General features: G+C 35.4%; 1 pseudogene; it reads left to right on the top strand.

Annotated features, from left to right (window-relative positions):
- The first annotated feature begins 1,256 nt into the window (after window positions 1–1,256).
- On the top strand, window positions 1,257–27,008 carry LOC149565526 (receptor-like protein kinase FERONIA; annotated as a pseudogene).
- Window positions 27,009–27,355: the final 347 nt, after the last annotated feature.

The following is a 27,355-nucleotide window of genomic DNA, read 5'->3' as shown; positions in this document are numbered from 1 at the left end:
TAATATGATTTAATTATAACAAAAAATTACAATAGACCCACAAAACCAAATACGCAAAAATAGAAGACAAAGAACATAATCAAACTCGAGGGTCAAAATCATGAATTGATGTCACTTGACAAATTCAGATAGGTAAATTAACTCAGATACTTCTCCTATTTTCTAGGACAATTATCTTAGGTTAGGATTTGGACTCAAGAGTTATCTCTCTACTTATACCATTGAAATACTGCGATAATGTGCACCCATCTTGGCAATTCAAGGAAGTTGATACCTAGTACTTGCAATCTACATAAAATCCATGCATGTACAAACACATATATTCTAAACTAAACAAGCAATGGTAGGGAGTGGTCCATCATGTAGATCCTGACTAGCACATGACTAAGACTCCCTCCCTCAACTACATCAAGAACTCAATCATAAAGTAAAACATACACATACACCATACACATGCAAGTATGGGGTAAGTAACCATAGAAACTACATATAAATCATTCCTCTAACATCCTGAAATAACTGAAAGTCATTAAATGAATATATATATCATCATCAAAATGATCAAGAAATGACTGCAATAACTAACTAAACATACATATATCATCATTGAAAGGATAAACATAAACACATGAAATAAATAAATAACTCATCACATATATAAAATAAGTATGAAATACATTTAATCTAATCTAGTAACCAAGTACTGATAATTATAAAACACAATAAAAAAAAAAGGCCCAAAAGAATCTGACAATATGACAAGAAAAGTCAACTAGGGTTAGGCATTACAAGAGATTAATGTGGAAAGAATACCTCTTCTGCACCAATGACATGTGGGGATGAAAAATGCAGAAAAGAAGTTGTTGAAGAAGAATAGAGGCAAGAGTGTACAAGTTGATGTGGTGGTGGACATGTATGCGAAGAACTAGTTTGGGGTTTATATGTTCAACCCTAAAAGATGTCCTTCCAGACATTAAGAACATTTTTTATTCTTAGTTGGGGTGTCTAATGCAGGAGCATCCTAGGGAAGTTAGCAATACTGTATGTAGGGGATTTGTGCTTGATTTTGTGAAGTTATGGTTCATGTGATTAAGGATATGTTTGAAGCATATTGGGAAACCTTTCCTTAAGCATGTGTGACGTTTGGAGTCATCATATTGGAGTTAGAGCCATTTTAGTAGTTGTTGGTATTGTGTTGCTATTTACTGGTAGAGCTTTGAGATTGTATTCATGACCTTCAATTTGTGGGAGTCGGCATGTGCGCTCTTGGATTTGGATCATTGGATGGTATGTGGACCTATGTCTAGGTGCACATATTCTTATGTCATCTTCTGAGTTAGTGATGCTTTGTAAACTTGGGCATGTCCTAAGTATTCAATTTTATGTTATATATTTAATGTTTGTAGACAAGCTGACTTGTGGCTTGAGGGTGTAATTGATGTGGGTTCATTTAATTAATTTAATTTGACTAGGCTGACCTATGGCTTGGTTTAGTATAAGTAGAGGGTCTTGTGGAGTTTAGAGTTCTTGTCATTCATTATGGAGAAGAATGAGTAGCTGAGATAAAAAAGTTTGAGTAAAGATAGTAGCTAAGAGGTGGCTTGGGAGAAAACAAGGTTGATTGATGGCTTGTGAGAATGAGTTTATATTCTTCTTGGAGTTCTCTACTAGGTTGCAGATTTGGGATAGCTAGTGGTTTGGATCTTGCGAGACCTTGCTAAACTTTTATTGTAATTATTTTAATGTATTTGGTCGTAACTTAGAAGGGCTTACAACTTGGAATGTTGAATGAAAATCTTATTATGAGAATTGACATTGTGTGGATCTAAATCTCTATGTTATTTTTATACTTCCATTGTGTGGTCATTTGTTGGGAACTAGGACATCTCTATTGGGGATTATCTTGCCTTATACCAAATCATGTCTTTAGAAGGAAAATGATACAACATCATGAGACAAAATAGTTACAAATATTATAGCTGCACCCAATTGTTAGAAGGATATAATAATACATAATTCTCTCTTGTTCTATTGAAAATAACATTTTATTATAGAAACCACAATTGAATTTAGAGGAATGTTGTCCATTTTTCTCTATGCATCTTCTTGAGGATCATATACACACATTTAACCAACACATTCAACCTCACAATTGTCAATTCCTTCAAGCATTCTTGAATCTATGAACATATAATCTCTTTACTCAATTTCAATAATTCTCTTTCTTGATAGAAAAATGCAAAAGAAACCCTCCAAGTTTATATATAGTGTCATGAAGTAATAAAAAACCTAAGTGAATAAAGCATAGTCTTAATTATAATCCACCTTATTGATGTTATTATTTTATCTTAAATATATTCAATGTATTGAGGATTGTTGATATGTGCAAGTCATAATAACTACTTAGTTTATTACTTTCTTTGTTGTCAATGTAATGAACCCTAATTTTGGACATGTAGAGATTGATTATCACATTCATCTTAGAGATTGTATATTCAAATGATATTTTTTCATAATTATAAAATCATTCTCATCTAATGTATTCAATTTTTGACAAAAAATTTAGACATTGTAAGAAGAGACAATACCCTCATTTTTAACATTGAGAGATTACTATAGTACTCGATTATCACATTAAGCTTAGAGATTGTAATTTTTTTTTTGATAATTATGACATTTGTCTTATGTCAAACCAATGCACCATATTATTTACAAGGAATTCCCTATTAGAATATCCTAAAAAATCAATCAAATATTCCTTGTAGCCAATGTTAGTTATGAAAATAATATGCATACTCTATCCTACATCACCAATGGTCAAAAACATATTGCAGGCATAAATTTTCTCATAATACAATGGATAACATATTACTAAAGTTTCAATGTTCATTAGAAGGTACAATACAATATCTCTTATAAATCTATTAGAAACCTTAGTATTAGATATCAAAAGAAATGTTTTGGATTACCATTTTCAAACACAATTGAAATAGGTTAGTACAAATATATAAAAGTAAGACAATACCTTCTTTGGTAAGAACTGAACCAACAATTTAAGATCCAAAGCAACATAATATCCTCTTAAAGAAAGGCCAATAGATCAAAGATAAAAAAATATTTATCATAGATAAATGCAACATTTTTTTTGAAATTAATTGAATAAATAATTGTATACATATGAGTGTTGTGTATGAAAATACAACCATTCATCCATATGATTCTTTAACATTCCTATAAATAATCTTCATGTCTTTTCAACTAGGGTCAAATTATCAATAGTTCAAATCGGGATGTAGAATAGAATATGTTAATCTCATAATATTGTTTATTTAACCGATCAATTATAATATTCTCTTTCAAATTACTAGAGTATAATCTTAATATATACTTTAAGCATTATTGTTGAAAATTAATCTAGCCTGGAAAAATCATAAAAATTGAAGATAAATTGAATGCAATCCATCCATAATATTTACCATAATATGTAGCTCATATTCCATTAAAAATAGACATATACGACCATACTCATGTATATATGTGATTATATATTTTTGAAGTTTTCTTTAATATTTTTGATGTATTAAAAAGTAGCCATAGGGGGGATGACCTTGAAGTACAATCAACTAGAGATCATACCATTACAATTCAACCTATTCCTTTTCTAAACATCAAAAATAGATTATTAACCCAAAAAAGATCAAAGTCCTTACTAAAAATATTAACCAAAATCAACATAGTACCATAATGTATAAACCAAAAAATAATGTAGCAACATAATCTATGGGTGCTACTATTGAACCAACAGTGTTTCAGCTTATACAAATCTGCCTCATAAGGTACAAAGTTCATAAAATATTGCTCCATAAAAAAAAATAAAAAGAGAAAAAATAGCACGGGGACTAGCTCCCCTCTTTATCCCCCAACTTTTCCTTAATAGACTTGTCCTCGTTTCCTTCATAGGCTTGTCCTGCAGGGTCTTGAACCAGTCATCCACGAGGAAGTTATAGAGGGAGCGGGTGGTTTTTCTTTCTTTTTTTAGTTTCCTTCTCCTCATTGTTAACCTATAGAAAATATAGAGTACTGGTGGGCACCAAATACATAACCTTTGTAGTGAATTCAGAAAGGGTCTCAAATTTGTAGTACATGGCCTCCTAGTTTTTTGTCAGATCATTCATAGATTTATCTAGCCCATCCATCCTAGTTTTACTTTTCTCCTTTTCCTAGTGGAGACCCCCCATCTTCCCCCACCCCTCTCTACCTCCTTCACGAGGGAGATGATATCCTCACCCAAGCTCTTGTCTTGAGATGGGTCACTATCTATGTTATCAAAGACATGGGATGGGATAGGGTTATCCTTACTCTTGGAGCTAGGGTGAATCAATTTTATTTTCCTCTTCCTCGTAGGTTTAGTTTCTGTCTTTGTGGATTCTAAACTCACTTCCTTTTTGGGATGGTTCTAAATTTATCTATTTTAAGCCTCTTGCTAGATCTCCTAGTGACTTCGTTGCTACACCTAGTATCAATATTAAAGTCAATAATGCTAATGTCCTTTTCAATTCCAAAATATTTTTTGATAGCTTTATTCAAGGTCGACCTAGGACTTGGGTCAGTGGAGACCTAGGGAGTAATAGTGGCTAGCGTGGGAATAACCAAGGTGGGGGGATTGAGGTCTTGTTGAAATTTGTAAAGCTTGAACATGAAGGCTTGGCGTAGGATATAAAAGGGTTTCCATTCTTCCCTCTTTTTTCAAACATTAAACACGTTATCCTCAATAAAATGCAAAATAAGATGTAGGAAAGAGATTAAATCAAGATTCAAGATAGGGAAGTGATAATAATAAAGCACCTAAAAGTGGTCTTCAAGCATAATGTAGCGCATTATGGTGCAACACACAACATCCGAAGGATTAGACAGGTTTTCTCTAGAGAAGCCATTGTGAATGCACACAGGTTCCTCCTTAGGGTGGAAAATTTTCCACAAACTTGTTTCACCAGAAACTTTGGGTTGCTTACGCTAGCTCTTGCCTTCAAGAGACAAGCCATAAGTTTTCTTTAATGTTATTTATAGTTAATATGTATTTTTTTAAAAGGGTATGTGCAGGATCATGGTGTGCCAAAAGGTGGCGATGTGAAAAAAATATAGTTTGAAAACCTTTAAAAGTATTTCAAAATCTGCTCTGACTTTTTTCCACCCATCTTGATACCAAAGCTAAAAAGTTAGGACCAAGCCTTATTGGGTATCCGATTTCATATCAAATACCCTCAATATTATTAGATATCCAATTTCATATCGAATATCCGATAAAAAATTGGATACCCAACACCTATACTATAATTAAAAAAAACTTGAGTGCTGTTTGTTTCACACTATGTTTTTTGGCTTAAGCTCCGGTATCCAATCAACGAATGGATACATGATATAGGTAAGTTTTTTTTTTTTTAATGTTTTCAATGAATTTTATTATAAATTTGGTAGTTTTAATTGAATTTGTTAAAAATTAGGTTTTTTTAATAGAAATTTTATGAAATTTAGGTTGTTTTTAATAAAAATTATGTTTTGCAAATTAATAGGTATGGCTGGCCAAAATGATGATACTGAGGCAAGAAATACTGTTCCTCATAACCCCCCACCAAATGATCTAGTTCCACCTCAAAATTTTCCATCAAATGATCCCCTACCCCCTCAAAATGCTCCTCAAATAAAAGATTTGATATTTTTAAATCTCATCGAATTGAGGGCTTTGCGTACCACATATAATATTGTACCCACATTGGGTCCTATGTTATCCATGTTAAACACCATAGTGGATAATATTGAGACACTTACCAATGAACAAAATACTACTTTTCATTGGCATGATGAAGTGCATGCCATGTTTGATGATGGGTTGGACTATGATGAGGTTGTGGGCCTCAATATAAGTAAAGATAATTTGGTAGCCCTTTTTGCAAACCCAAACACTGGTTTACAAGTTGACTGCAAAAAGCACAAACTATCGATTAAATAGTGCACAAATGATGCTATACGTGTGAACTTTTGGGGTTGTTGGTGGATGGTTTTTGACATCCCTCATAACAATTTAGAGGTGCCATTTTATTTCCTTAAAAATTTGTATGCATAATTTCTGTTGGGCATCATGGTGAACTATTGGAGCATGAAGCCCAACATGGGTATAGGAGGAGGAGCTCCTTAGGATAGACCCTTTTCCTAGTGGAAGACAGTTGACACTTTTGTCCTCCCTACTGATGTCTCCCCCCCTGCTCAAGTGCAACATCTTGATATCATTGCAGAGGCTAACTCTCAGACTATTAGAGCCATCCATAGATTGAGTAGCCTATTGATATCCCAAGCTAGGTCAGTGCTACCTTCTCGTGTTGATGATGCTGGCATGAGCTCATCATCGATGAGCTCATCACATGTTTATGTGCCCCATACTTGCATAATATGCAAGAATATTGTCTGGGTCCCATAGGTGATTTTTCTGAGAATCAGTTTGTATTTTTTGAGGATACACTAGACATGTGTATAGAGGCTATAGACCCTGATGCGAGAGAGGAGGGGCATGTAGAGGCATGGATTCCTTTTGTATCATATGTGCATACATTTTTTTTTTATGGCATATGCGATTTAAAGTTAATCTTTATAATAGAGTAATTTTAATTTTTAAGCCATACTGACTTATACATGTATGTGATCTTCATTCATGTTTAGTTGATGACTGAGGAGGAGCTCAGACAAGTTGACGATGCCATGCTCTCATCTATTTCATTTGGTCTTGAGACATCTACTATACATTATGTTGTGTTCTCATTATTTTTTCTATTTGATATTGTAGCATATATGGTTTCTAATCTTTCTTTTCTCTTGCAGGTATCACTTGTCCCTGGGGGAAAAAGTTTAGGGATGAGGTAGTACCCATTGAGAAGGGAAATGTAATTAGGTGCTTTCTATTTGATTAAAGATTGATGTATTCTTGTAAAATTTTGTGGTAATGAAATTTAATTACATTCTTTATTGTATAGGGCATGGCTACTGGCGATGAGCCCATGAAAATTCCACATCGTAGATGCTCTGGAATTTCCATTCACACTAAGAGCCCCATTTTATGTATAAGCATCATTTATTTTTTCTTTTCCTTATTTTCATAAATAAATTCAAAAATTATTTCTATGATATTAACAACTAGTATTTTGTATCTCATAGGAAATAGCTAGTGCACATGAGGTTGGATGGCAGAGTTTTGTATCTTTGCTGATGCAGTCATTATATCTTGAGGAGAAGTCCACACAAGTAAGTTTTAGTTTGAATTCTTGATTATATGTTATAAATTTAGCATGCTATGAATTATAATGTTATAGTTTCAGTTGTAGGTTCATCTGACAAACATATTTGAACATACACATCCCAGAATTAGTGAGGTACAAGCATTGCCCAAGACATATGAGAGGACTCTTGACCGGAACAGGAGCTCAATGAGAGATATTTATGATGAAAGTTTAATACTATAAATATTCATTAAAAAAAGATCATTATGCATTTGAGTAATTCAATATTAGATACAAAGAATCATATAAATTTAGTAGTCTAACTTTGGGTTTTCCTTTTTTGTTTATGTAGGAGGCATCCAATCCACCTAGTGTAGTGAAGATGCTACATTTTGATCATCCACCAATAGCCTAGGATAGTATAGCTATCATAGGATGCGTCATGAGATATTTTGAAATGACATATACCACATTATTTAACGAAACATTGATATTATACACATTCTGATGGCATGATCAGCCACATTTTGTATATGAATCTATGTATTTTGATATATATTTGTGTAATTTGTTTATGGATACATGAACTTTGATGTGTGTGTGTGTGTGTGTGTGCATGCGTGTGGGTGCACGCATGTAATTTTTCTATGGATACATGTATTTTGATATATATATTTTTCATTTATGTGCACAATGATATATATATTAATTTAGTATAGTATTGTTCAATTTATCATGGATCATGTGTATTGTTCATGTTTATGGAATATCATTCATTTTAATCATGTTTTCTATATTCGATTCAAATGAAATAATTTATGCATAACATTTTAACAACCTTTATTATCAAATTTTGATGCAATGTTTAATTTGAAATAATCTCTGCAATCCACTTCCTTCACCCCGGTACATCAACTTTACAAAGAAAAATGAGAACAAGTACTATTATGAGACTTTAATACACATTTGGCTAACCAAGCCCACATGAAATTTTGGAAATGCAAGAAAGATTCAAGGCTTTCATCAACATCATGACATTGATATGTATGAGTTTTGATCAACCAGTAACTCTAAAATAACTAAAAATCAATATCTCAAACAAGTTTCAACTAGATGTTGTTGTTAGCACATTAAAATCATAGTCATAGCAAGGTCATTTCACACCTTATATAGGTGTTTCCAATCTTGTATGGTCATGCTCAAACCCGTAACTAACTCTTTGCACTCATTTTCACTTTGCAAGAAAAAGCTGCAAAATTGCAATTATGCAGATTTTGCAATTTTGAGCAATTTTTGCTATAACTTAAAATTCTTAATTAGATGAGTTCAACAAAATTGGTAAGGGGTTATTTTAGGCCTTGACATGACCATCCTATAGCATTCAAAATTTCATCAATAGCCCTCACAAGCTCCAAGTTATGACCCTTGGAAGATCAACCTTGATACCCACTTAGAGCACCTTGGAGACTCTTTGGTACAGGGTGGCTGCGAATGATGGAGGTTCTCTGTGATTGGAACAATGGTGTCGCTAGGGTTCACCTACCCATCCAGAGCTAATAGAACTGAAAATTTGATGCCACGATCAGTGGTTTCAAAGTTACGTTGTGATGCACCTATGAACTGAGGCACAATATGAGTTTTGGCATCGAGCGAGATTGCTATGTCGAATCCAAATGAAATGTGATCTCTCAAAAATGAGATAGGTTATTTTAGGCCTTGAGATGAATATCCTATAGCATTTGACATTTCCTCAATAGCCCTCACGAGCTCTAATTTATGACCCTTAGAAGATCAACCTTGATACACTTAGAGCAAGTTGGAGACTCTTCGGTATGGGGTGGCCATAGATGATGGAGGATCTTCATGGCTAGAAAAAGGGTGTCACTAGGGTTCACTTACCCACCCAAAGCTAATGGCACTGATGATTCAATACCAATATCAGTGGTTTCAAAGTTACATTGTGATGCACCTATGAACTGAGACACACTATGAGTTTTGGCATAGAGCAAGATCGTTGTGTCGAATCCAAATGGAATGTGATCTCTTGAAAATGAGATAGTTTATTTTAGGCCTTGGCATGACCATCCTATAGCATTCAATGTTTCATCAATAGCCCTCATGAGCTCTGAGTTATGATCCTCAAAAGATTGACCTCGATACGCACTTAGAGCACCTTGGAGACTCTTCGGTAGGGGGTGGCTGCGGATAATGAAGGCTCTTTGTGGCTAGAAAAAGGGTGTCATGAGGGTTCACCCACCCATATAGAGCTAATGGTGCAATTGATTCAATGCCAAGATCAATGGTTTCAAATTTATGTTGTGATGCACCTATGAACTGATACATACTACGAGTTTTGGCATCGAGTGAGATCATTGTGCCAAATCCAAATAGAATGTGATCTCTCAAAAATGAAATAGGTTGTTTTAGGCCTTGACATTAACATCTTATAAAATTTTATGTTTCATCGATAGCTCTCACAAGCTCTAAGTTACGACCATCAGAAAATTGACCTTGATACACACTTAGAGCATCATGGGGACTCTTTGATATGGGGTGGTCGTAGACAATGAAGGATCTCCGTAGCTAGAAAAAGGGTGTCACTAGGGTTCACCTATCCATCTAGAGCTAATGGTGCTAACAATTTGATGTCAAGATCAATAGTTTCAAAGTTATGTTGTGGTGCACCTATGAGCTGAGGCACATTGTGAGTTTTGGAATTGAGTGAGATCACTGTGCCAAATCCAAAAATAATGTGATCTCTCAAAAATGAGATAGTTTATTTTAGACCTCAACATGACCATCCTATAGCATTCAAGTTTCATTAATAGCCCTCACGAGCTCTGAGTTATGACCCTTAGAAGATCGACCTCGATACACACTCAGTGCACCTTAGAGACTCTTTAGTATAGGGTGGCTGTGGACAATGGAGGCTCTTTGTTGCAAAAAAAAGGTTGTCACTAGGGTTGACCACCCATCAAGAGCTAATGACACTGATGGTTCGATGCCAAGATCAGCAGTTTCAAAGTTATGCTGTGTAGCAGCTATGAATTGAGGCACACTATGAGTTTTGGCATCGAACGAGATCACTTTGCCAAATCCAAATAAAATGTGATCTCTAAAGAATGAGATAGGTTATTTTAGGCCTCAGCATGAATAACCTATAGCATTCAACATTTTAGTGATACCCCCATAAGCTCTGAGTTACGACCCTCGGAAGATCGACCTCGATACACACTTAGAGCACCTTGGAGACTCTTTAGTACGGGGTGGCTACAGATGATGGGCTCTCTACGGCCAAAACAAGGGTGTCACTAGGTTTCACCCACCCATTTGGAGCTAATAGTGTTGACGATTCGATGCCAAGATCAATGATTTTAAAGTTACACTATGGTGCACCTATGAACTAAGGCACACTGTGAGTTTTGGCATCGAGTGAGATCAATGTGCTAGATCCAAACATAATGTGATCTCTTGAAAATGAGATAGGTTAATTTAGGCCTTAGCATGACCATCCTATAGCATTTGACATTTCATTGATAGCCCTTGCAAGTTTTGAGTTATGATCTATTGGGACTAAAAATTGCATGCTTCATTTTTAGTCACATTTTAAAAATTTGAGAAATCAAGCCCCATAAATGCTTTTTGGTGAGCTTGTACCTAGCTATACCCTTGAGGCCTACATGGTGTTCAATGTTTCTAACACCTTCCATTTAGTGCGTCTACCTATTCCATGAAGTTAAATTGATATTTTGAACTATTCTATGAAGTCTTGTTTTGAGCAAATCTCAATTCTGCATTTTTAGTTGTGTCAAACAGCGACAAGAGGCTATGTTTGCACCTAAATATCTCACACCTAGAAATGTGTCATGATTAGCCACTTTGGGAATGTCTATTATCCATACCTGAGAACCAATGTTTCAAATTTAAAGTCATTTTGAGTTCATTTGACTAGGTTTTGAATCCCTCAAAGTTGGTTAGTTACTATTTTCACACATTTGCAAATTGCACACATTTCTGGGAAGCCCTGTTTGATGTGTTATAACTTTTGACCAGTTGATCAAAATACTAAAATTACTTTTGTGTTGCATTTTAGACATTAGAAACTTGTTATGTTTCAATTTTTAGCTCTTGACGGATCTGTTTGATCAGTTTTCAAATGCGATTCCGAACACAATTTCTAAAGTTTTACTGGTGTCAGCATTTGAAGATTGTTTGGTACCCCTATTTGGCATGTCATAACTTGAGATTCATGACTATCTAAATTGAATGGATTGTACCACTATTTTGTCCTATGAAAATACTACAAGTTTGCCAGTTTTTAGAACTTGATGAATCTGTCTGCACACTTTTCTAGGTCCTTTCCATTTGCAAATTTTTTTATCCTATTAATGTTTTCAGTTAGCAATTCCGAGTAGCCCACTTTGAATGCTTGCCATTTACGTCCTGTGATTTTTCATGAGCCCAGATTACATGTCCATAATGTTCTCATGATGGAGAACCAACACCCCAGTTTTCGTTTCCCCATGTGCCCGTTTAACTAGTTTTCAAGGTCAAATCCAAACCCAGTTTGTTGTTTTCTGATGTATTTTCTTGCAGGTAAATCTGAGAAGGAAAATTTGACGGTCAATATCATTTCACTAGGAATTCATCATCAGACGAGATCTGATAGGGTGCAAGAATGTGGTACAGAGAGTTAGAGTGCAAATTTTCAGGACCTGATAAGAGGTTTGAGTCAGTTTTCAAAGGCTATCAACGGACCTTCTGACATGAAATTCATAGCTTGCAGATGATGTAAAATGACTTTCAAATTTATTAATTAGCAGCTGAATTTGATTCTAATCAGTCTGATGGGTTCGATGGATCAAGCCATCATTTCAGTTGTTTGGAAATGAATTTTTTTTTTAGCTGGACCCACTTTGGGGCCCAGCTAATTCCAACTGATTATTGCAGAATGATAAGACATTGAGATTCTAAAGTTCAACCTTCTTATTGATCAGTTGAAGCGATTGAGAGAGATTTTTAAAATAGTCAGATGTGGAGCATGTTAAAAAGTTCAACCTTGTCAATGAGACATATTATCAGGTTCATACATGGTAGCCCATCTAGTAAGTAGCCGTCTGTGGCACAAAGTAGAGAAATAAGTTATTGTCACATAATGGTCATGAATTGTTTGACGAAACATCAATCAATGGACCTAAACTTTTAAGATAGAATCTTGATCACACAAAGGAAGAAATAATTGTGATGTTAATAACCTCACATTCAGGCCATTGGGTTGAGGAGAATATATGCTCAAATCACAAATGAGATGAGCACATTACAAAATATTTGACTAAATGTCAACAGAGTCATAGTGATGCTGAGCTCTTTTTCTCTATCGAGGGAAGCTCATTGTATGGATGTATCGGCTTGAAAGTAACATAGTGAGTGACTGTATCCTTTTAAATTGATAAAAAAAAACATAGAATCTATACCATATCAGAGCAGTTTCAAGTACATGAAAATATCAGAAGATCAATGCCATAAAGAACTCCAAGCAATCCTAGCCACTGAGCAACAATATTCACGCAAATTAAAAGGAGCATCCATGTGTGTGAAGCATTCCAAGCAAAGTCAAGTGTCCCACACACAAAAGAAATTCCACACAGCTTGCAAGGAAGATAGGCGTTGAAGGGAAAGCCTCCCCTACATCAAACACAAAAAGAACTCATAGTTTTTTAAAGAACACGCAATATAAAAGGAGCCACGACAATCTACATCAATAAGAAAATGTCTCCATACACCAATGTTAAGAAGACTCAATCCCACACATTGAAACCAAAATGAGAACTCACACAATTGGCAGGGGATTCACTTCATATCACACCAACATAGTAGAGAAAAGAGTCTACACATTTAGATGCTGAAAGAACCAATGACACACGCTAAAAGAGGCAAAGAGCATAGCCAAAGTGGAGAATGAAGAACACATAGATCCAAAGCATCCAAAGGATCATGCCAAATAGAGGAGAACCTTGCAGAAGCTACCCATGAATAATGAAGGAAGGCGTAAGTAGAGATTTTAAAAAGAACAAATAGCTTAGTCATAGACATTAGAGAAATTGAAACCACAACATAGAGGAGAAAAGACCTTGCGCAATGGAGGAGTCAGCATAGGAGAAATCAAAGCACGACAATAGAAAAGAAAGCCGCCTGTAGGAAAAGCTGTTTGTAGAAGGAGCCAGGCGCTAGCAGAACAAGGATAAAACATGATTAATCCCACATTGGGGACATGACACCTTCCCAAAGGTTTTAAATACAACTTCAAATAGATGAATTAATGTCTTAAAGACTCGCGGCTTTTGGAAAGCCAAGTGTTAATTGTGGGACCCAACCTTGTTGGAGGCGAGAGGTATAATTTTAAATGAAAACACAATTGAAAGGCCGATGATGTTAGCAAGAAAGGAGACTGGAAAAGTAATAAATCTGGCTAGTCACTACCTCACTAGCTAAAAATTTCTTGGAACTCCGGCTAGCGAAGTAGCGAGTCATCGGGAAATCCAAAAATTTAGCGAATACAAGTTGATTGCAAATGGAGGAACAAGAATGTGACATGTGGATGAATGTCACTAACTTGCCAAAAGGGACTTGCATGATGAATTGCCATAGCAAGGTGGCAAGGGTAGCCAAGTTTGTGCCACTTGGCATGTCCTTGCTATCTTGGCCAATGAAGTTGCTCACTAGTTAAGCATAGCAAGTTAGCAAGAAGGTGACAAGTGGCACTGACACAATGGCAAGGTGGATGAATCTCGTGTTGACACGTGTCACAGGCTGGTCAAAGGAAGTTTGACCTGGTTATAAAATGAGGAGAAATTTTAGAATTTTCAAATTTTAATATTTTATTATTGTTTTTCCTCAAATCTCATGTCAGTTTCATTTAAATAAGGTTTCAAACTTTATATAGTTTAAACTATATAATAGTTTAAATTTTTGCAATATATTGTTCAAATCACAGAGCAGGGCCGATCTTCAGAAGGCCATAATAGGAGCAATTTTTAACCAAAATGGATGCTCCAATATACTGTTGGAACTGGGAGAACCTAAACTTTCCAAATTTGGATTTTGTTTTTGCACAAGTGCTTCTTGGTTCAAGTTATAGGCCAATTTGTAAACCTTAGGGATTTGGCAGTAGAACAAGTAGTTTTCACCATTGAGCACCTGAATTGGTTAGGGGGCAGATTTAAAAGCTTGTTAGAATCTAAAAGTGAAGAAAATCAACTTGAGGTTGTTTTCTTGCCTTCTCAAGACTATTTTAATTGATTTGTTACTTTTCCTCGAGTTATTTTTTACACCAAAATCAATTACTCTTCTCATCGTCAGATTTTGAGATATTTTTATGCCTTTGAGAGGTGGAATGAAGAGGATCTGATATGCAGTTATAGAGAGAAGTTAGAAAGAAGATTTGATCTTCTTGGGAAGGATTTCCAAAGGGACAAGTGTCAATTGCAAATTGAATCCGAGAATTACCTTCTCCATACATATTCTTTCCTCTTCTCTAAAATAGGTTGTTGGTTGCTTTTCTATTTCTAGTTCTTGGAGCTCTGCTCAGGCTATGAAAGCCACACACCCAACATTTCTCTCTTGTATTGAAAAACATTTTGAGTTGTTATGCAAATAGTTTTGGTTTGTTAGGTGATTTATGAGTTAATTTCTATACATTTCATGTATTTGGTTTCAAGGAAAGCAAATAAAGAGTAGCAAAGGTTTTAAGTTCAGTCCGAATCTTGTCTCCTGATTATGGATATGTTATTTCTCTAATTTGTGATCAAAGAGCATAGATTAGGTTGCATTTCATTTAGGAATGTATGTGATTAAAATGTCTTGCTGGTGGAGCAAAGAACCATGTAATTCCTTGATGTTTGTCACAGGGTTTGTAGATTTCATGAAAGGATTGTCTGAGTATGAGATTCAAATATGAAGTAGATGTCTATTCACAAGGTGAAAGATAGATCACGGATCTTGATGTAAGAATTATGTCAGAGGTTTCTAGGAGATGTACTATTGTAATTCATTTTAATTACCCAATAGATAAGGCACTGGTTAGAGATTTGATGTTTGTCTTTCAGAATTTGATGTTTCATTAATAGCCTCCATGAGCTTTGAGTTACGACCCTTGGAAGATTGACCTTGACACGCACTTAGAGCACCTTGGAGACTCCTCAGTATGGGGTGGCCATGAACAATGCAGCCTCTTTGAGGTTGGAAAAAGGTTGTCACTAGGGTTAGTATTAAGCAAAAATGTTATTTCTTACCTCTCTCAAGTTTTTGGCATTGGGCACAATGCAAGTTTGGTGTTCATATTTATTAAAATCATCATTTTTTAGGTCCCTCCACATAAATTGCATTAATTTGTTTATTACATTAAATAAAAAAGTTTACATTTACAAAATCTCAAGTGTTTCATCATTATTACATCAATACACAACTACCAAAAATCATAGTGTCAAAACTAGTAGTATCAAAAATCGTAGTGTCAATAAAAGTATTGTCAAAAACTGTAGTGTCAAAAATAAAATAGATTTTCCTTCATTTTGCTTCTTATTTAGTTTTTTATCTTCATTCCTGGCTACTGTTCATGAAGTACCTACTTTCCAATATCATAAAAAATATTAGTAACTTATTGTATTAAACAAGATAATCATCCGTTCACTGAATTATTATGAACAAAATAACATAAGAAGTATATATACCTAGTCGAGTGTTCTAGTAGGGTCCTCTCTCTATTTTAGGGTCTCCAATAGGGCTTCATGATCAACATTAGTAATAGTAAAATTTCTTTTTACTTTTGGTCTTACTTGATGCTTCAACAACTTTACATTTGTTGCTATAATCAGATGCAAATATATGAGAATTATTTTGTGCTTCTAATAGTCTTTGAATATAGGAATTCCTTTCGTTCTAAGCATGTATGCTCGTAACCATGTTCTAATGAAAACCACTAAACCAGTAGGATATGTGAATCCATCATCATCTATGATTGGTTTTGCAAGCTTTTGTTTACCTCTTACATAATTTACTAACCAATAATCTAATTTCTCATCATTCCCCTGTGGTGCAACCAATGCAAAGACATGTCCTAGCTAAAGAAGATATGATAGATGCTTATGCTTAAGTGAACTTTCCATGTCATCATTTTTGATAGAGAGGGTATGATAGACAATGGAGTAAGATAATGTGGAGCCCATGTGTCCACCCACTCACTCGACTCACAAGGATCCCAATTACACTAAAAATAACTAGTACAAAAGCAAGCTAGTTGTCGTGTCCAAATGGTCCATGTACTAGAATCAAAGCTCCGAAATGAATGCATTTTTGATGAGTCTCTCACTATAGCACAACCTGATCTATCACCTATGGACCCTTCTTCAACCAACCAAAAGAACCTACGTACTACTGAATCAAGAGTCCCCCCCATGATAATGCTGAACTACACCAATCAACAATGCTACAAGTATCAAGAAGCTCTACTCCTGAAATCTTCAATTGCTACTTAACTAGAGCTCTCTTCACACATGCCCTTGCTCCATCATGTTCCCCTTTCCCATGGTCAGACTCAAAAAAAATCCAAATATGAGGCACCCCCTCTCTACGTGTATCCTACACAACCAATAAAACATGCGACCATTCTTGAATTGACCTGTACAATTATCTGACCAAATGATATGTCTATCCATAGCAATTGTATGCTCCTATAAGAAATCAAAATAATTCTCAAAATAATGTTGCACAAACTTGTGAGAGTGAGATCTATCATTACTCATATAAAAATGACACTCTCTAATAATCTTCTGATTATCTTCCGCACTATCAAGGACATGTCTATATATTATGTGGATGAAAATAGCAATCTAAATGGAGTTGTAATATTTAGATTGTGTCTCATTTTGAAGCTACAATGTGTAGTTCTCAGCAAAGTCAACAACTGATATAATAGTGCAAATGAAAACAGTCTCCTTACACATTCTAAATTGTTGATCCAATTACTGAGACCTATGACTATGTCTTGCATACTTGTAGAAAATATTTGTCTTGAAATCTGAAATAAAACTAGCCACATTGATTTCTTTTGCAACCAATTCACATCTAGAGTCCTCACCTTCACTCTTCAATGTGTATTTCACTATTTCATATAACTTTATTTTAGTATTGTCTTTCTAAGATCTTGTTCACACCCCTCACAGAAACATGTGTCAAACTTGGATAAGCCACCACATTCTGAACACTTCTCATTTAAGCAAGCATTTCTATGAAAGAAACAACCATCAACTCTACGACATAAAAATTTATCTAGCAAGTCTCTTGATGATTTTGGAAGACCACTAGCACCACAGTTCTCCAATATTCCCTTACTATGCAAAGTATAATAGATGGAGTGTAATAGTTCATGGTGCATAGAAAACTCGACATGATATTTGCAACATGTATTTCAAATTTTAAGTAGTACACAATAAAATGGCTTCAAAGATTCAAAAGCCCTTTGTGATATATGAAGACTTGGATGACTCTCTCTAAATTGTTTGAAAAACATAGTTTGACTTACCTCTAAATAATGTTTAGGATGTGGCCTGCATTCTCTGATGCCAATTTTCAACTTTAACACGTCTTTAGCATTGGGTGATACTCTTGAGCTAAAGTGCCAAAATTGAGTGATTTCTTCCTTCACATCATTAGATAGCTTCTTATCAAAAAGTGGAAGTCTCCCACAACAATCCCATGTTTCATTTTGAAGAGGATTATCAATTCTCTCTCATCTACTAAGTGCTCTTCTCAAAGTAGTACAATTTAGGTTCAAGTCAATACAAGTTTGTCTTATATATCTACCCTTTCTCAAATAATGACTTACTAAAGAAGTTGTAATAACCCTTCAAGCAGCTCTCTTATCCTTCTCCTTGCTTATTTTCCTAATGCTATTGAGAGCACTGAAAAGATTATTCACAATAATGACATTTTTGTCAAAATTTTTATTGACAAAATTCTTCGATTTGGAAAGCATAGGTCTCATATTTTTCATCTTTAATAAGTGCATAAAAATTTGGCATTGCTCCACTACTGTCTTGTTGCCAAAAAACATCTTATATAGTCTTGAAGCCCATAACCGAATGGTTCTTTCTAATTTTTTCCCTTCCAAATTGGTAATAATCATTTCATTAATTTTAATTATCCATTTTGGTGTCCTAGAACCTTCATGTCAATTATAATTAGGAGATATGTAAGGTTCTTATGCATTTTCATGTTCGACATGGTCAATCATGTAGTTTACATTATGACTTGGTAGCATTTCATTCTCTAAATTTTCAGTCTGGACATTATTGTTATCAATTGGTAAATTTTCATTCCCCAGTTGCGCATATTTATTATTTGACACTATGATTTCACCTTCGACCAATACATCATCAACTTGACTCACATTTAATATACCTCACCTCTTTCTTTGGTGATTTAGCTTGTCCCTTTCCCTATATGATGTAATGTCTTCATTCGATACCTTCCTTTTGTGTTTAGCTTTTCCAAGACTACTGCTCACCATTCAAATGACAATATTGGACATCTAATGACATATTATCAAACCTTTTTTGATTATGTAGGCTTCAAAAAGTCAATTTTCCCAAAATCCATGAAAATGACCCGAAAAAGTGATATTGTCGAGTTTGTAGTGAAAGGGAATGTTTTAGGAAAAATCATGCCAGTATTATTGGGTATCCGATCTCATACTAGATACACGATCTTAAATCGGATATCTGATATCAGATTGGGTACCTAATATTGATTCCAAATTTTGGAGGGAATTATGGGCAATGTTAACAAATTTTATTACTATGTATGATTAAGATATATATGGTTATTATTATATATGATTTTGCTATGTATGATTAATATATATGATTATTATTATATATGATTTATATACAAGTATTATATTATATTATTATGATTTTTACTATTATTATTAAATATAATAACGTAATATATGTTATAATTTTTATTATTATTATGACCTATAAATATTATATATATATATATGATTATTATTATGATTTTTACTATTAAATATAATATAGACAACATATATTATTATTGTTATTATTATTATTATTATTATTATTATGACCTATGATCCATTTGGCTGGTTCGAATGCGTTGAAAGGGGTCATAAGTTAACATATGACCCCTCTCAATGCATTTCATGACAACGCACATTTGGTTGGTTTGAATGCATCGAGAGGGGTCATAGGTTAACCTATGACACCTCTTGATGCATTTCTTGACAACGTATGTCCCTTGGGGCCCTAGGGCCACTAGGGATCAATTTGGTTCATTTGAATGTGTCGAGAGGGCTCATAGGTTAACCTATGTCCCTAGGGGCCCTAGGGCCCCTAGGGATGCATTTGGTTGGTTCTAATGCATCGAGAGGGGTCATAGGTTAACCTATGACCCCTCTCGATGCATTCAAACCAACCAAATTAGTCTCTAGGGACCCTAGGGCCCCTAGGGACATATGTCTCGATGCATTTCATGAGAACATATGTCCCTAGGGGCCCTAGGGTCCCTAGAGACTAATTTGGTTGGTTTGAATGCATTGAGAGGGTTCATAGGTTAACCTATGACCCCTCTTGATTCATTTCATGACAACGAATGTCCTAAGGGGCCCTAGGGCCCCTACGAACCGATTTGGTTGGATTGAATGCATTGAGAGGGGTCATAGGTCAATGCATTTCATGATAAAAAATGTCCCTAGGGGCCCTAGGGCCCCTAGGGACACATTTGGTTTGTTCCAATGCATTGAGAGGGGTTATAGGTTAACCTATGACCTCTCTTGACATATTTCATGACAAAAAATGTCGCTAGAGGCCCTAGGACCCCTAGGGACACATTTTCTTGGGTCTAATGCATCGATAGGGGTCATAGGTTAACCTATGACCCCTCTCGATGCATTTTATAATAGTGAATGTCCCTAGGGGCCCTGGGACCCCTAGGGATGCATTTGGTTGGTTCTAATGCATCCCCCCTCTTGATGCATTTCATGATAATTTATGTCACTAGAGGTCCTACTGATTTGGTTGGTTCAAATACATCAAGAGGGGTCATTGGTTAACCTATGACCCCTCTCTATGCATTTCATGACAACATATGTCCTTAGGGCCCCTAGGACTCCTAAGGATGCATTTGGTTGGTTCTAATGCATCGAGAGGGGTCATAAGTTAACCTATGACCCCTCTTGACACATTTCATGACAACATATGTCCCTAGGGGGCCCTAGGACCCCTAGGGATCAATCTAGTTGGTTTGAATCCATTAAGAGGGGTCATATGTTAACCTATGACCCCTATCCATGCATTTCATGACAACGGATGTCCCTAGGGGCCCTACGACCCCTAGGGATGCATTTGGTTGGTTGCAATGCATCAAGAGTGCTCATAGGTTAACCTATGACCCCTCTCAATGCATTTCATGACAACGTATGTCCCTTGGGACCCTAGGAGCTGTAGGGAAAAATTTAGTTGGTTCAAATGCGTCAAGCTCTCAATGCATTTCATGATAACCTATGTCCCTAGGGGCCTTAGGACCACTAGAGATGCATTTGGTCGGTTCTAATTCATTGAGAGGGATCATAGTTTAACCTATGACCCCTCTTGATGCATTTTATGACAATGTATGTCCCTAGGGGCCCTAGGACCCTGAGGAACCAATTTGGTTGGTTCGAATATGTCGAGAGGGGTCACAAGTTAACCAATGACCCCTCTTGATGCATTTCATGAAAACAAATGTCCTTGGGGGCCCTAGGACCCATAGGGATGCATTTGGGTGGTTCAAATGAATCAAGAGGGGTCATAAGTTAACTTATGACCCCTCTCAATGCATTTCATGACAACATATGTCCGTAGGGGCCTTAGGACCCCTAGGGACACATTTGGTTGGTTTGAATGCATCAAGAGTGGTCATAGGTTAACCTATGACTCCTCTCGATGCACTTCATGACAAGGCATGTCCCTAAGGGTCCTAGGACCCCTAGGGACTGATTTGGATGGTTCTAATGCATCAAAAGCCTATGACCCCTCTCAATGCATTTCATGACAACATATGTCCCTAGGGGCCCTAGAGCCCATAGGGATGCATTTGATTGTTTCCAATGCGTCGAGAGGGGTTATAGGTTAACCTATGACCCCTCTCAATAGATTTTATGACAACTTATGTCCCTAGGGGCCCTAGGACCCCTAGCAATGCATTTGGTCAGTTCCAATGTGTTGAGAGAGGCCTCTCAATGCATTTCATGACATTGTATATCTCTATGGGCCCTAAGACCCCTATGAATGCATTTGGTTTATTCAAATGTGTTGAGAGGGGTCATAGGTTAACCTATGACCCCTCTCGATGCATTTCATGACAACATATGTCACTAGGGGTCTTAAGGCCCCTAGGGACCCATTTGGTTGGTTCGAATGCATCAAGAGGGGTCATAGGTTAACCTATGACCCCTTTCAATGCATTTCATGACAATGAATGTCCCTAGGACCCCTAGGGACATATGTTGTCATGAAATGCATCTGTAGGGGTCCTAGGGCCCCTAGTGACATATGTTGTCATGAAATGCATCGAGAGGGGTCATAGGTTAACCTATGACCCCTCTCGATGCATTTCATGACAACATATGTCACTAGGGGCTCTAGGACCCCTAGGGATGCATTTGGTTGGTTCGAATGTGTCCAAAGATGTCACAAGTTAACCTATGACCCCTCTTGATGAATTTCATGACAATGTACTTTCCTAGGGGCCCTAGGACCCCTAGGGACCGATTTGGTTGGTTCAAATGAATTGAGAGGGGATGCATTTCATGACAACATATGTCCCTAGGGTCCCTAGGGCCCACAGTGATGCATTTAGTTGGTTCCAATGCATCGAGAGGGATCATAGGTTAATCTATGACCCCTCTCGACATATTTTATGACAACATATGTCCCTAGGGGCCCTAGGACCCTTAGGGATGCATTAGGTTGGTTTCAATGTATCGAGAGGGGTCATAGATTAACTTACGATCCCTCTCAATGTATTCCATGACAACGTATGTCCCTAGGGGCCCTAAGACCCCGAGGGATGCATTTGGTTGGTTCAAATGTGTCGAGAGGGGTCATAGGTTAACCTATGATCCCTCTTGATGCATTTCATGATAATGTATGTCCCTAGGGGCCCTAGGGACCCTAGGGACCCATTTGGTTTGTTCAAATGCATCGAGAGGGGTCATAGGTTACCCTGTGACCCCTCTCGATGTATTTCATGACAACATATGTCCCTTGGGGACCTAGGACCCCTAGGGACACATTTGGTTGGTTCTAGTGCATTGAGATAGGTCACAGGTTAACCTATGACCCCTCTTGATACATTTCATGACAAAATATGTCCCTAGGGCCCCTAGGGATGCATTTAGTTGGTTCCAATGCATGGAGAGGGGTCATAGGTTAACCTATGACCCCTCTCAATGTATTTCATGATAGCATATGTCCCTAGGGGCCCTAGGACCCCTAGGGATGCATTTGGTTGGCTTGAATGTGTCAAGTGCCTATGACCCCTCGCAACGCATCATATGTTGTCATGAAATGCATCGAGAGGTGTCATAGGTTAACCTTTGACCCCTCTCGACACATTTCATGAAACCCTAGGGACACATTTGGTTGGTTCTAATGCGTCAAGAGGGGTCATAGGTTAACTTATGACCCCTCTCGATACATTTCATGAAAACATATGTGCCTAGGGGCCCCTAAGGGCCCATTTGGTTGGTTTGAATGTGTCGAGAGGGCTCATAGGTTAACCTATTACCCCTATCAAAAAACTTTCATGATAATGAATGTCCCTAGCAGCCATAGGACCCCTAGGGACACATTTGGTTTGTTCCAATGCATCAAGAGGGGTCATAGTTTAATCTATGATACCTCTTGATGCATTTCATGACAACATATGTCCCTATGGGCTCTAGGACCCCTAGGGATACATTTGGTTGGTTCTAATGCATGAAACTCGATGCATTTCATGACAACATATGTCCCTAGGGTCCTTAAGACCCCTAGGGATGCATTTGGTTGGTTCGAATGTGTCGGGAGGGGTCATAGGTTAACTGATGACTCCTCTCGATGCATTTCATGACAACATATGGCCCTTGGGCCCCCAAGGAATTTTTTTTTGGTTCATATCAATGCATTTCATGACAACATATATCCGTAGGGGCCCTAGGAAAATATTTGGTTGTTTCAAATGCATCTAGAGGAACCTATGACCCCTCTCGATGCATTTCATGATAACATATGTCCCTAGGGGCACTAGGGCCCCTAGGGACCCATTGGGAATGCGTCGAAAGGGGTCACTAGGGGCCCTAGTGACATATGTTGTCATGAAATGCATTAAGAGGGGTCATAGGTTAATCTATGGCCCCTTTCGATACATTTCATGGAAATATTATATTTAATAATAATCATATAATATTGTATATTTTAAAATAATAATATAATATTTTATATTTTAATATTATAATAATATATTACTAGATTATATAACAATAATAATCATATATATTACTTGATATTATATTTAATAATAATAATAACCATATATATTATTATATTCTATTTAGTTATGATAATAATTGTATTTATAACTATATTATATTTAATAATAATAATCGTAATAATCATACATATTACTATATATAATAATAAGTATAATCATATATAATAATAATAGTTAATAATAATAATCATAATCATATGTAATAATAATAATGCCTACACTTTCCAAATTTTCGTTTCCCTTTAAAATTTCGCTCTAAAATTTCCCTCCAAAATTTCCAATGTGGGTGGTTTCTCTCCCAATTGGAAAATTCAAACTTTTCGGATACTCGATTTGAAATCGGGTATCTGATTAGGCTTGGTATTTAGAAAACCTATTTGGTCAACCCAAAAAATGTGTTTGAAAAGGGTTCAATTGACACTCAGACTTTGAGTAGCCATTTGATAATATTATTTTCATCGAAATTGAATGAAATGAAATGGTTTTTTTATAAAACTCTCAAGACTCCATCGATATAATTGCTGTCAATTTTTTAGTTTGATAAGTATTTATTAGTTAATTTTCAATGAAGATGATTGTAAAATGTTGATTGACATACAGATTGAAAAATAGCTATAACTTTCAAACGGTATAACATTTTTGAAATCCAAAAGTTGCGTCACATTTTATGCTTTGCCTAGTATAAGGAAAAAATAAATAAATAATTTGGTAAAGTTTTCAATTAGTTAAGCTGGTCAGACTTGAGAGTTTTTTTATTTTGAAAAAGTTTTAGTAGAAAATTCATATTTAATTATTTATTTGGAATAAAAATACCCAAAAATATGTGTTAGATATGGGCATGAGTCTACTTTTTATATCTATAATTATATTAAAAAATATTATCATTTGATTTTGATTAAAATGGTCAGATAGACACCTAATTTTTATTTTTGCCCTGAAATTTTCGTAGTATTGCATTAAAATCCAAACTTTTGACCAATCAAATATTTTTTTCTCCAGATAAGGCCTAGTACTTAGAAACTACATTCAATTTTCTATAGATTATTTTCTTACAAATTTTTGATATAAAGTCCCAAACTAGTTTAAAATTATTTTTCAAGTTGACATAACCCTAATTTGCTGGTTTTTCATTGCCACTTAAGGGCATAGTTTGGTTGACCATGATCCTGCACATACCCTAAATTTTATTTATAGTTAATATATTTCCTCTTTTTGTTCCAAGTCAATTTTGAACCTATTCTTATTATCTATATTTAAAACTTAAACTTATGTGATTAAAGTTAAACCAAACAAGAAAATCACTCCTCTTTCCCAAGCAAATGCTGAATAGAAAACATTAACTAGCTTAATAAATCAATAATACCATACAAAAAAAAAACTTGAGTAAAAAATAACTTTATCTCATTCTGCTTGCATTTATTCAAACTTAAATGTTTTCCATTCTATATGGGGAAGATTGATGACAACAAAAATTGTAGATTTCAATGTATGGAGTGTCATGAGAACTAGAAAGATTGGAGCTAGTTTAACTCCCCCAATCTCTTCACTTACACTCCAATTTTACCAAAATAAATCTATAAAGCCTCACTCATAATCATCTTAACCTTATTTTTTAGTAGACTGTGTTATTCTATGTAAAATGCACACCATAACTATAGAAGCAATACACAACATTCATAAGCATACACACAAAATAGATCACAATAAATTACAACAATGTATAATTTGCAGTGAGAGACAAAAATACTTGTGAAAAGAATTGGAACCCTTCAAACACAGTTTTGTCACAAGATGAGAGTGAATATTTTGGAGACCACCAACATCAATTCAATGCATCCAATAGTCCACAAAGTCAACAACTTCTTCTAGTTCAAATCCTTTTCTCCCCTCTGAAAACATTTACAAGATAAATCATCTATTCATAGAGAAACCTACATATTCTATCCCAATTTCATACACCACCAAAAAGAATTTCCTTCAATTCCCATAATCTTAGTGACACTATTTTCTTTGTCAATTATGGAGCAACTCTGAAACATTCATCTGTTGTCATGGAGTCTTGCATTCATGTAAATAAAACAAAACAACTTGATATTATGTTTAGCCATGAAGAAAACAACCCAAAATCCTATGCACTCATCAATACAATGAAAGTTATATCTATTCCAAATATGCTATTTTGTCAGGTTCATCATTTTTCTTGGCCCTAATTTTAAGAAAACTCTAATTTCCATAGGCTTACAAACTTCCTTGTAGTACATGTACAGACTAAATGTGGGAGGTCATGGGTTATTAGGTTATTGAGAGTATTATGGATGGTAGAAGGAAAAAATCTAGAGAGATTCAACATACAAATTTAATTGCACCAAAAAAAATATGCCACCTACAAGTCCATGGATCCAATCTCCCTTATCAACCTCAACTTCAATTTAACTTGGGTTTATAGAAATATTGATGCTAATTTCAGTTACCTAGTTCATTTTTACTTCTATGAGCATCAATTTAAGACAACCAACTAGAGGATATTTGACATTTACATTAACAATCAAACTGTAGAGGAATTCTTTGATGTTGAATTGAAGTGACACTTGGGTCAAATCACCTTCTTTACAAAGATTATGTAATTTTTGTACTCAGAGATGAATATGCTCTACAAACCTCTAGGTGGTGTTGTACTTGTGTCCCAATAGAAGAAAGAGACCTCAATACTATAATGGAATTCTTTATGGACTATAAATGTTTAAACTCAATGAAATTTTTAGAAATCTTGCATGACTAAATCTTGAGGTGACTGAGGAAGTTGCAAAAAACTTATCAAAGGGGCCTATAATCAACATCATTTGTAGCATGCATACCATCGACGTAATGGGAACTATTTATCAAGAAGTTTCACAATTGGGTCATATCTTGTTGATGGTTTTATGATGTGCTCTCAAAAGAAAAAATAAGAATAGTAAGGACTCCCATGACAAGCCATTTACTATCATCAATGATTAGGGAGGATGTAGTACAACTATTATTACTACTACCTCAGCCCAAAATATTGAATCTAATACATCCATTGGATCCTATAGCTTTGCATCAATTTTTGTAGCTAGCATATCTTGTAGGTTTTTAAGTCTTGTTTTCTATTTTCAATTTCTATTGTGATATCAATGTTATGTTAGTTCATGAAGTATATATATACCATCAATCTTGATGGAGGGTATTAAGTTGACCAGTTTTTCATTTCATCCTAAAATATCTAGTGTAATTACGTTAACCTTCTTTTCCCTATGAGATAAATTGAATTTAATTGATGATAATCTTGAGAATGGTATTTGTAAGAAATATTAAATTTCATGTTAACATCTTCACCTTCCACTCAACATTCATGTTAATAGTACCATTAGGTTACCTATTATTAAAAAGTTCTAGTTCTATTGAAATCACCTACTCTTGAGTCAGGGAAATAAATTTCTGAGTTGTCCAATATTTTTAGACAAGGATTTTTGGAA

This window comes from Cupressus sempervirens, chromosome 3 (genome assembly GCF_028749045.1).
Source record: "Cupressus sempervirens isolate cs-2001-9-10 chromosome 3, ASM2874904v1, whole genome shotgun sequence".
Taxonomy (NCBI): domain Eukaryota; kingdom Viridiplantae; phylum Streptophyta; class Pinopsida; order Cupressales; family Cupressaceae; genus Cupressus; species Cupressus sempervirens.
Note: the sequence above shows the minus strand (reverse complement) of the source record. Positions and strands in the feature narration are given on the sequence as shown.